Genomic DNA, 10,311 nt, shown 5'->3' with positions numbered 1-10,311 from the left:
TTTCTCTCTCATCGATGTTTCTAACTCTCTATCCCTCTCCCTTCCTCTCTGTAAAAAATCAATAAAATATATTTTTAAAAATAATACAGCAACATAAAGGAATAAACTATTGAAACATGCAGCAATTTGGATGAATCTCAACAGCAGCATGCTAGATGAAAAAAAAAAAGCCAGTTTTAAAAGCTTATGGACTATACAAACACATTTATATCTTTCTCAAAAGGATAAAACTATGCAGTTGAAGGATAGATCAGGAATTGCCAGTATAGAGATGGGAGGTGATATAACTATGAAAGAATAGCATGGGAAACTTTTGGGGGATAATGAAACTTTTCTGTATCTTAATTATGGTGGTGGTTATACTAATCTGTACAATATGTCAAAATTCATACAACTGTACACTTAAAAAGTTTATTTTTAATATGTCATTACTGTAACAAATACTCTTAACACAGACAATTCAATGGATGGGAGTAGAAAGTAGTGAATTAGCCATAAGCAATTTGCATGACAGAATGCCATGGGCATCTGCCAGGATGTCACAATGAGAATGGAGAAGTTTGGCTGGCCTAGAGAGTTGGGTCAGTGGAGGTCTAAGAGATCCTCTACTGTACTTTCATAATTTCACTCTTTCTTTAATAAATCTATTCTGGTTGTTTGAAATCTCTAAATTAAAAAACGTCAGTGTAAATGTTCTTTTTTTTTTTTAAGTTACATGATTAAGCATGTTTTCTCCCTCTTGTGTTTTTGTTTTGTTTTTATCAATCCTCACCCAAGAATATTTTTTCCATTGATTTTCAGAGAGAATAAAAGGAAGGGGGAGAGACAGAGAAAGAGGAACATCGATGTGAGAGAGACACATCGATTAGTTGCCTCTGGCACATGCCCCAACCAGGGCTGGGGATTGAGCTTGCAACCGAGGTAGGGGCGTGCCCTTGGCCAGAATCGAACCTATAACCCTTCAGTCCATGGGCCAATGCTGTAGCCACTGAGCCAAATCAGCTGGGGCTCCTTCTCCTTTTGATTACTGAAAATCAAAAACACTTTTTCCGAGCACATGAACTTTCATATGTACTTTCCACAAGAGCTATCTCAAAGTTCTCAGTTCCTCTTCACTACCCTCACTTAACGTGGGTGACCTCTCTTACCCTCCTCAGGGAGGATGGCATCTGTAGTGTTAGGATGACTAAGATCTCCATTGACTGGGAGCAACCTGCCAACCCTGATGGTCACTCTCACAGGGGCTCGCTGATTTCACAAATGGATGACACACGACAGAATGAAATAGTAAATCTGTGGGAGCATTCACTTGCACTCAAAACATAATTTTGGATACAGGCTCTGCTGAGGCCAGACCTTGAGAATGTTCCTTTTGAGACAAATCAAGAGATACCTGTCATTGAAACTCTAGCTAACTTTCCACCTCAATATTTCCCTGAGTCCATCATCTTTTCCTTCTACAAAAATCTCAAAGAAAACGTGGACCCTTCTTAAAGGATAATAACCCCCCTCTGTTGTGATTCTATGAAGTTCTTGTAGTCAAATCTCCTTCTTTTTTCAATGGAACACATTTTTCTATGCTCCAAAACCAGTTATTCTTCTTTAATCATTTCTATGATCATTTAGATCATCTTATTGAGAAATATGGGGATATATTTTCATACCTCATCTGTAGACATCTGTTTAATCATTCTATTCCTTATAGTTGTTACTAGAAGCCCGGTGCACGAAATTCGTGCACGGCGGGGGTTGTCCCTCAGCCCAGCCTGTACCCTCTCCAATCTGGGACTCCTGGAGGGATGTCCGACTGCCTGTTTAGGCCGGGCCTAAACAGGCAGTCGGACATCCCTCTCACAATCCAGGACTGCTGGCTCCCAACTGCTTGCCTGCCTGCCTTCCTGATTGCCCCTAACCGCTTCTGCCTGCCAGCCTGATCACCCCCTAACCACTCCGCTGCCAGCCTGGTTGATGCTTAACTGCTCCCCTGCCAGCCTGTTTGCCCCCAACTTCCCTCCTCTGCCGGCCTGGTCACCCCTAACTGCCCTCTCCTGCAGGGTTGATCACCTCCAACTGCCCTCCCTTGAAAGCCTGGTCCCTCTCAACTGCCCTCCCTTGCAGGCTGGGTGCCTCCCAACTGCCCTCTCCTGCTGGCCATCTTGTGGTGGCCATCTTGTGTCCACATGGGGGCAGGATCTTTAACCACATGGAGGCAGCTATATTGTGTGTTGCAGTGATGATCAATCTGTATATTACTCTTTTCTTAGATAGGATAGAGGCCTGGTGCACGGGTGGGGGCCAGCTGGTTTGCCCTGAAGGGTGTCCCGGATCAGGGTGGGGTTCCCTTGGGGCGTGGATCGGCCTGAGCGAGGGGCCTGTGGTGGTTTGCAGGCCGGCCACGCCCCTTGGCAACCCAAGCAGAGGCCCTGGTATCTGGAATTTATTTTCCTTCTACAATTGAAACTTTGTAGCCTTAAGCAGGTGAGCCCGGCCAGGGTGTGCGGAAAGCTTTGCTTCCCCTGTTGCCGCCAGCAACCCTGGCCTGCTCTCTCAAGCTCCATTCTGCCGCCATTTGTTTGAATTTGTTTACCTTCTATATTTGAAACTTTGTAGCTTGAGTGGAGGCTTAGGCCTGCAACGGCTATGGAAAGCTTGGCTTGCTCTGTTACCTGGGAAACCGTGCTCACTGTGGCTGTAGCCATCTTGGATTGGGGTTAATTTGCATACTCGCTCTGATTGGCTGGTGGGCGTGGTTTGGCTGGTGGGTGTGGCTTATGTAGCAGAGTGATGGTTAATTTGCATATTACCATTTTATTAGAGAGGATTGCTTTACCTGGAAACTTTTCTGATCAATAGGTAGCAATCCCATCTAGGTCGAATGTGCTATTAAGAGTGTTTCTGTCTACATAAACCAACACATGGGAATCTTGTGCCATTTGAGATATATAGAAGAGGAGAACAAGGTATACAGAACACAGTGCAGCGTGAAATGCCCCTGAAGATCCTCGTATTGAAAGTTTCCTCGCAGGACCATGGTACTTAAAGCATAAGGTTGAGAAATCAGTGAGCACCAGAGCATGACCGTGGCATTTCTTCTTTTTCTGTAGAACCATTTGAGGTTGTGACCCTTCATGAGAGGAAGCCACAGGAAAAAGTCTTGGGCTGGGGAAATAGAAAGAGGCCACAAGAAATGCCCACTGTCTTAACGATTTTCAGCTGTCCCAAGTCTGGCCTAAAAGGAACCCAATATTAGTCTGTTAGGAGGTCAGACATGGAGCCTGTCTGGCCACAGATGGATCCTATGAAATGACTGAAAGCCACCGAACCTGTCTTCTCCCACACTTTACACCCACTCAAAAGCTCTCCTTGGCTGTCAGGGCCTTGAGCTGCTCAGATTCAAGTCTGAGTTCATGCAGAAGATATAACATTACCTAAAGAAGGACATCGGGTAAATAACATGAGAATAACAAGAAAATTCTGATGTACATGCTATGTGCCAGTTTTTATATTAGGCATATTTCACAGAGATAGCTAAATGTCAACACTAGCTAACTGTAACGGAACAGCTTTCTGAAAAATAGAGAAGGTAACTTTGCTTCTGAGTGGTGACCTTGATAATTTACATATGTATTCTTACCCCCACTTGCCAAGCTTCCTTCAGAAAAAAATTTCTTCTACATAATTCCCTTTCTTCAACTCTCCTTCCCCCTTCTTTAAAGGAATGACAGCACTATGTGGACCGTGACTGTCATGACTAAGGCAAATGAAGGGTTGATTCCTCAAAATACTTCTTATGCCTGTTCTTGGGACTACACATCGCTAGACACTAGGGCTACAATCTACAAGGATCTGCAGGTCCTGTCCTTCTGAAGCTCAACTCCTATAATAGTCCTTTTCTACCTTTTTTCGTTATTCCCCTCCATCAATGAAACTTTTTAGTGTTTTTACTTAACCACCTCCACCATGAAATGTTAATACCACAGACATACTGTGTATCTGTTTGTGTACTGTCTATGTATATATATATATTAAAAAACTAAGATTTTTTTTTTCCCTTTCAAGAACCATGTTGTATCCTATTGGGGGTGATATTATCCTTGTGAAAAATGCACGCTCTAGGAGAAAGACAGATAATTAGCAAATAAGTAAGAAAAGTAATTGTGATAAATAAAATGAAGGAAAATAAAGGGGCTAAAAACTGGGGCATGCTTACTTTGTACCCAGTTGCTTGCACCACTGACGGAGAAAAAGGAAACAGTTTATCTGCAGCCTCTCCTTATCTCTATTTCTTCTCTATCTCAGTTGTTCTGGGAACACAGGGCTGCGTCCTTGCACCTGTGCAACCACATGCCTGCAGGCAAGCTCCCGAGGCCCGTCTTGCCTGGAGCCCAGCTGCTTAAGTCCCCCATCTGAAAAACTTGAAAGGGAAAGCACGGCTGAATGTACTCCATGGTGTAAAAATAATTTCTCTCTTGCAATTTTTCAGACAAATTCCGGTGAAGTGGTGCTGCCTCCCTTAAACAAGCTCTGCCAGGAATCCAAGCTGCTTGGTCATTTGTTTCTGTGCAACTCTGAATGGGCCATTGTTCCTTCGCGTGGGGTGAGACTATCAACGATAAATTTAACTTGCCATGGTGGTGGGGGAACAAAGCATACATCTCTGCACCATGCTCTCTCAAAGAGGTGTGCTTCAGCAAAAATAATGAAGGCAGGATAGCTGAATGCTGGAAAGCAACATAATGCTCTGGTTTTAGAGTCCAGACCACTGTTGGTGAGTTGACAGGCAATTGAAACACGCTGAGACTCAGTTTACCCATGTTCGTTGCAGCATGATTCACAGTAGCCAAGACGTGGAAACAACCTAAGTGTCCTTCAGTGGATGGCAGAAGGAGATGAGACTATGGGTGAGCACACAATGCAACATACAGATGATGTACAATGCTATGTATATAATTTAATTTAAAAAAGAGTCTACCCATATGTAAGAGGAGAATAATGACACTAACGTATTGGGTTGTAATAAGGACTAATGAAAGTAATATGTATAAACAATTTGGCATAATACTTAGAGCATAGTAAGCCCTCTATAAATAGTTGCTCTTGTTATAACTGTTTCTGTAGGCCAACCATATTTTTTGTTTTGGTAATCATTCCTTCTTTTTGCTATTTTTGAGAATGAAAAGTTAAAATTGGGTTAAAATCAAAGCAAGATCTCTGGTATTTAGTGTGGTATTTATAGGCATTGGCCTAACATGCCTCTCAGATACACTTGCCCTTCAGTTATATTTGTCGATACTCTTCTAAGTCAATTTATTACTTTATTTTCCTACTTTGGCTGTTAAATTACACTTTATAAATGTAATTTTTGCTACCCTTCATCCAGCACAATGAGATGGTGAATTAACAGTGGTAGATCTGCTAACTTTAGTTTTTACAGAGACTTATTCTGTAAAAATTTTAGTCCTAGAAAGTTCAAAAGCACAGTTCCTCCTTGAACCTGTATCAGCTTCGAGATCTCTACCTTGATTATGAGCATCGCATTCCTGATCATTATCTATGCTAATCCTCAGACTCTCTTCTCATGCACAGTCCAGTTTCTTAACACATCCAGGCAATATTTCTGTTCTGTGTTCCTGCCTTTTCATTCCTTTTCCAAAACCTATCAAATTATATTTCCTCAAGAGAGGTGTTGTTCCCACAGGCCAGACAAATGCTCAAGCACTGTGGAAGGGACATTCATCATGTCTGGGGCCACCCCACATGTTTAAACACCCTTTTGATGTTTCGGGAATTTCCCATAGCTCTTAGCCTGTTTAGCAAGGGCTCATGGATTTGGCCAGGAGCAAAACCTGGTTGTGTGGGGCTTGAAGCTAATACAATTATGGGACTCTTTAAGAAAAAAAGCAACAAAATTATAAATTTAAAATTAGGTTACAAATTAAGTACTTATTTAGATTTAGAAAAAAATAAAACAAATTATAAATTTTTAAAAGCTGACCAGTATTACAACCATCACAAACCTAGGGGGGGAAAAAGTAATGTTAAGCCCGGTTGGCTTGGATCAGTGATTGAGCATCGAACCTATGAACCAAGAGGTCACTGGTTTGATTCCCAGTCAGGGCACGTGCCTGGGTTGTGGCCTCAATCCCCAATGGGGGGTGTGCAGGAGGCAGCCAATCAATGATTCTCTCCTCAGTGATGTTTCAATCTCTCCATCTCCCTTCCTCTGAAAATCAATTTAAAAAATATATTTTTTAAGGTAATGTTAAAAGTAATTATCTAATACGCCTCTTTAATACTTTCCTTTTTTATTTTAGCTGTGTACTCTCTGTGTCTTCACATACAATGATTTTGTATTATTTTTTAAAATTCTTTATTGTTTAAAGTATTACATATTTCTCCTTTTCTCCCCCATTGACCTCTCCCCGGACACTCCCACTCCCCAGCACAGTAATATTTTTTATTAAAAAAATATATATATGCTTTCTTCTTTCCTTTAACAAGGTTGGTCTTTTTTATATATATATATATTATTGATACCAGTAGTTTAGTAAAGTTTCTTTAAACTTTCACAGCTTATGATTGATAATATGTAAATTTAGTAAGTGGGACAGGGAAGGCGGATTTGTAGTTATAGTATCTTTTGTAAATTTTCCCAAACTTATGACATTTCTAGGACTCTTCCAGGTCTGGGGGGGAAGGGGTATGCAATTGAGGGGTCCTGAAGCTCCCCCTTCATTAGCTCTATGGCACCTCCATCTCTGCATGCACTTAGCCTTCACCAATCATTCATAACCATAAAGATTCCACACCAGAGTGGAATAACTGGGGAAGCAGGAGCCCTTACAATCTTCCATTAAAAGAATTTTTTAACCCTGGCCAGTGAGCTCAATGGTTAGAGCATTGACCCATGTGCTGAAGGTCTCATGTTCAATTCCCAGTCAAGGGCACATACCTCAGTTGCAGGTTCGGTCCCTGCCCTGGTTGGGCCCGTGGGGGCGGCAACCAATGGATGTCTCTCTCTCTCTCTCTCTCTCTCACATCGATGTTTCTTTCTTTTGCTCTCTCTCTCCTCCCCCCGCCCCTAGCCCTCATTTCCACTCTCTCTAAAAAGCAATGGGAAAAAAAAATCCTCTGGTGAGGATTTTAAAAATAATTTTTAAAGAGTTTTTATTGATTTTTTTTTTTCTTGAGAGAAAGAGAGAAGGGGAGAGGGGGAGAGAGAAACAACAACGTGAGAGCAAAACATTGATCAGCTGCTTCCTGCACCACCCCCACCAGGGATCGAACCCGCAACCTGGACATGTGCTCCAACCAGGAATCGAACCCGCAACTCCTCAGTGCACAGGACAAGACCCAACGAACTGAGCCACACAGACCAGGGCCTTACAAACTTCCATTTCACAAGAATGACCACAGGGGCTCACTCTTCCAGAACCTCCTTGGGGACATTTCTTGGGTCCAGTCCCCCCAGTCGCTGGCCGGGGCTGTGGCGCCGTGCTGAGCCCCAGTGCTGCTCTCTCCCCTCCGCAGCCCTCACAGCATGATGGGGGCGTGATCCTGGCTGCAGAGCCTCTCGCCTGACTCCCCAGCCCTCGTGGAGATTCCAGGAGATACCAGACGTCCTTTATTAAATTAAAATTTTGTTTTCCTGCCAAAACTGGCTAGAGTAGTTTCTGTTTGCAACCGCGAACCCTCGCTGATACATGTGGGAGTGGCTCTGGGACTCGACAGGGCTAAGGCCCGGGCTGAGGCATCGGGAGATGGTGGAATAACCCAAGGATGGAAACGTGAATCAGAGCGGAGTGCACGGGAGAAAACTAGGGTCCAAACACCAGAGAAGTAAGGATGAAGGCCAAATGCTTGGGGCCCGGAGTTGAAGGTAAAAGTCAGGGAGCCAAGAATCTTAATTGATGAGAAGAGGTGAGGCAAAGGAGATTGGGGGCGGGGAAGCAAAGAGGTCTTGCATCTGGGCCACAATCATGCCATCCAGACTGAGGAAGACCGGGAAACTTCTGGGCCACGTGAGCCACAGCCATGGCCTCATCGCAAGCACGGGAAGGGGGGTGAGGGGGGTGAGGGGGGTGGGAGGGGGGGCAGGTAATGCTGGTGGCTTGCATCATCACAGGATGAACTTCGACAAATATCACCCAGGCTACTTTGGGGAAGCTGGTGGGAGGCATCACCGCTTACTAGTAAAGAGGAAACAGAGCTTCTGCCCAACTGTCAACCTTGATAAACTGTGCACCCTGGTCAGTGAGCAGACACGGGTAAATGCTGCCAAAAACAAGACTGGAGCCGCTCCTTCCATGGATGTGGTGCCATCGGCAACTACAAAGTTCTGGGCAAGGGAAAGCTCCAAGGCAGCCTGTCATTGTGAAGGCCAAGTTCTTCAGCAGAAGAGCTGAGGAGAAGATTAAGGGTGTTGGTGGGGCCTGTGTGCTGGTAGCTTGAAGCCACATGGAGGGAAGTTCATTAAAATGCCCACAAGTTAAAAAAAAAAAAAAAAGGCAAAGAAGGGTAGGTCAAGATTCCATTTGCTGGGCTGGAAGAGAGACCAAAGTGAGAGGAAAGGCTTGGCATGCTCCAGTTAAAGAGAGAGAGCAGGTGTGGGGTTCCTATCTTACGGGCTTTTATCTGGAAGTTTCAGGGGAGTATTTCAATAGAATATTCATCGGCCTCCCAGGTGTGCCACCTCAAGGTCGTGGTCCACACTGATTGGTTGGCACCAGAATAGGGGGGTCATTAGTCAGTGCAGCTGGTCTGTCAGCCATGGCATAGCTCTGTCTGATTTTGCTGCTTCTCAGGGTCTGGAGCTGAAACACAGGGGTTAACGCTTAGGGAGTGGTCATGCAAGGGCTTGTCCTTTTGCCTGTTGCTAGGCATCTGGAGCTCTCTGCCCTGGTAACCCTCTGCACCTGACTTATCCTTCCTACTCTGCTCACGCCTATCTGACTACCTACTACAACAGGGTATCTCAAGTGTGACCTGACCAGTTCATAGCACAGTGAGAATATTACTTGGCATGATCTGGAACCTATACTTCTATTTTTACAGTACAGGATAGCCATATCAGACTTTGACTAATTTTAAGCTTGTGATTAACTAAAATCTTCAGAGTTTTTGAAGAACAACCTACCTTCAGGTCACAAGTTCCTTTCATACTCGAAGCTAAATGCAAATGCTTACACTTCTCTCTGTTATGTTTCAACTAATTTATTTAAGCCCAGAATTTTACTTTACCAAAACAACTTTCGGCCTTGGTTTTAATAATTTTTAAAAAGACACGGGGGAGGGGAGGGGAAGTGGTGGAGGGGTGGTGGAGGGGGAGGGAAGGAGAGTAATGGGAGTGACCCTATGCAATAACTTCAGAACATTCTCCTTAATCTTATTTAATTGCAAAATAAACACCTCCCACAGTGGTCTCTAATGCAGGCCAACATTTGTGAGTATGTGGAGAAAAAAAATTAACTTTTATACTTTGCCTCTGCTAATCATAGCCATGTAAGTAATTAAACTTCAACAAAGTAATTGAATAATAGAAATATATTTTTTAGAGGTCAACTTAAGGAAAATGAAAAAGATGGCATTCCTTTAATCTCTCAAATAGAAGAAATTCTCCTGTGTTTTAATTAAACACTGTATTCTTCCACCATCAGCACTGCCCCAAAACTTGATTATCAACAATATTCTTGCTCAATTGCACAAATTTAAGAAATTTAAAATTTCAGAGTTTGTGCAGATAAAATTATATTTTTCTTTGAGAACATGTAAAATAAACAAAACAATATAAGTTTAAAACCTTTAACTGAGGTTCTTCTGGAAAACTGCTCCATAGAGAAGCCATTAGTAATGTTTTTATTATTGGAAATTTATAGGAAATATTCTTGGGAGGCTTCCATTTTCCCTTATCAATGTAAATCCTACATACACCAAATGTATGTTTAGAGGGAAAGATATTAAAAATAAAGGGAAACTTCTTCAACGCTATTTCTATAAAGTAAAATAACTTTAGTAGAGTGAAGAAGAAAAATTCTGATAAAATTTATTTTGAAATCTCTGCCACATTTTACAAGGAAATGAGATTAAAGTCTAAACCAACAAGAATATTATAAGAAGCTTACGCGATTCATGGAGTCTAGGGCCAATATTTTTTTAACATTAAGGACTATCTGGGACATTGAATTTATACTTAAAATAGGTTTTAAAACATTCTAACCCAAGGTCCAAACAAAAATAACCCATGAAATCAGTCTTGGGATTTCAATGCCAATAAAGTTAGAAGATAGGGAAGGTGGGACTGGGCATTGAAAT

At 42.7% G+C, this 10,311-nt stretch overlaps 1 pseudogene across 1 annotated transcript; it reads left to right on the top strand.

Moving 5' to 3' along the window:
* The first annotated feature begins 7,979 nt into the window (after positions 1-7,979).
* On the top strand, positions 7,980-8,451 carry LOC307105804 (large ribosomal subunit protein uL15-like; annotated as a pseudogene). The gene has a single exon. The product of its transcript is annotated as a large ribosomal subunit protein uL15-like (transcript).
* Positions 8,452-10,311: the final 1,860 nt, after the last annotated feature.

Source organism: Cnephaeus nilssonii (assembly GCF_951640355.1).
Source record: "Cnephaeus nilssonii genome assembly, chromosome: 9".
Classification (NCBI taxonomy): domain Eukaryota; kingdom Metazoa; phylum Chordata; class Mammalia; order Chiroptera; family Vespertilionidae; genus Cnephaeus; species Cnephaeus nilssonii.
The sequence above is the reverse complement of the archived record's forward strand: the minus strand, read 5'-3'. Positions and strand labels throughout refer to the sequence as shown.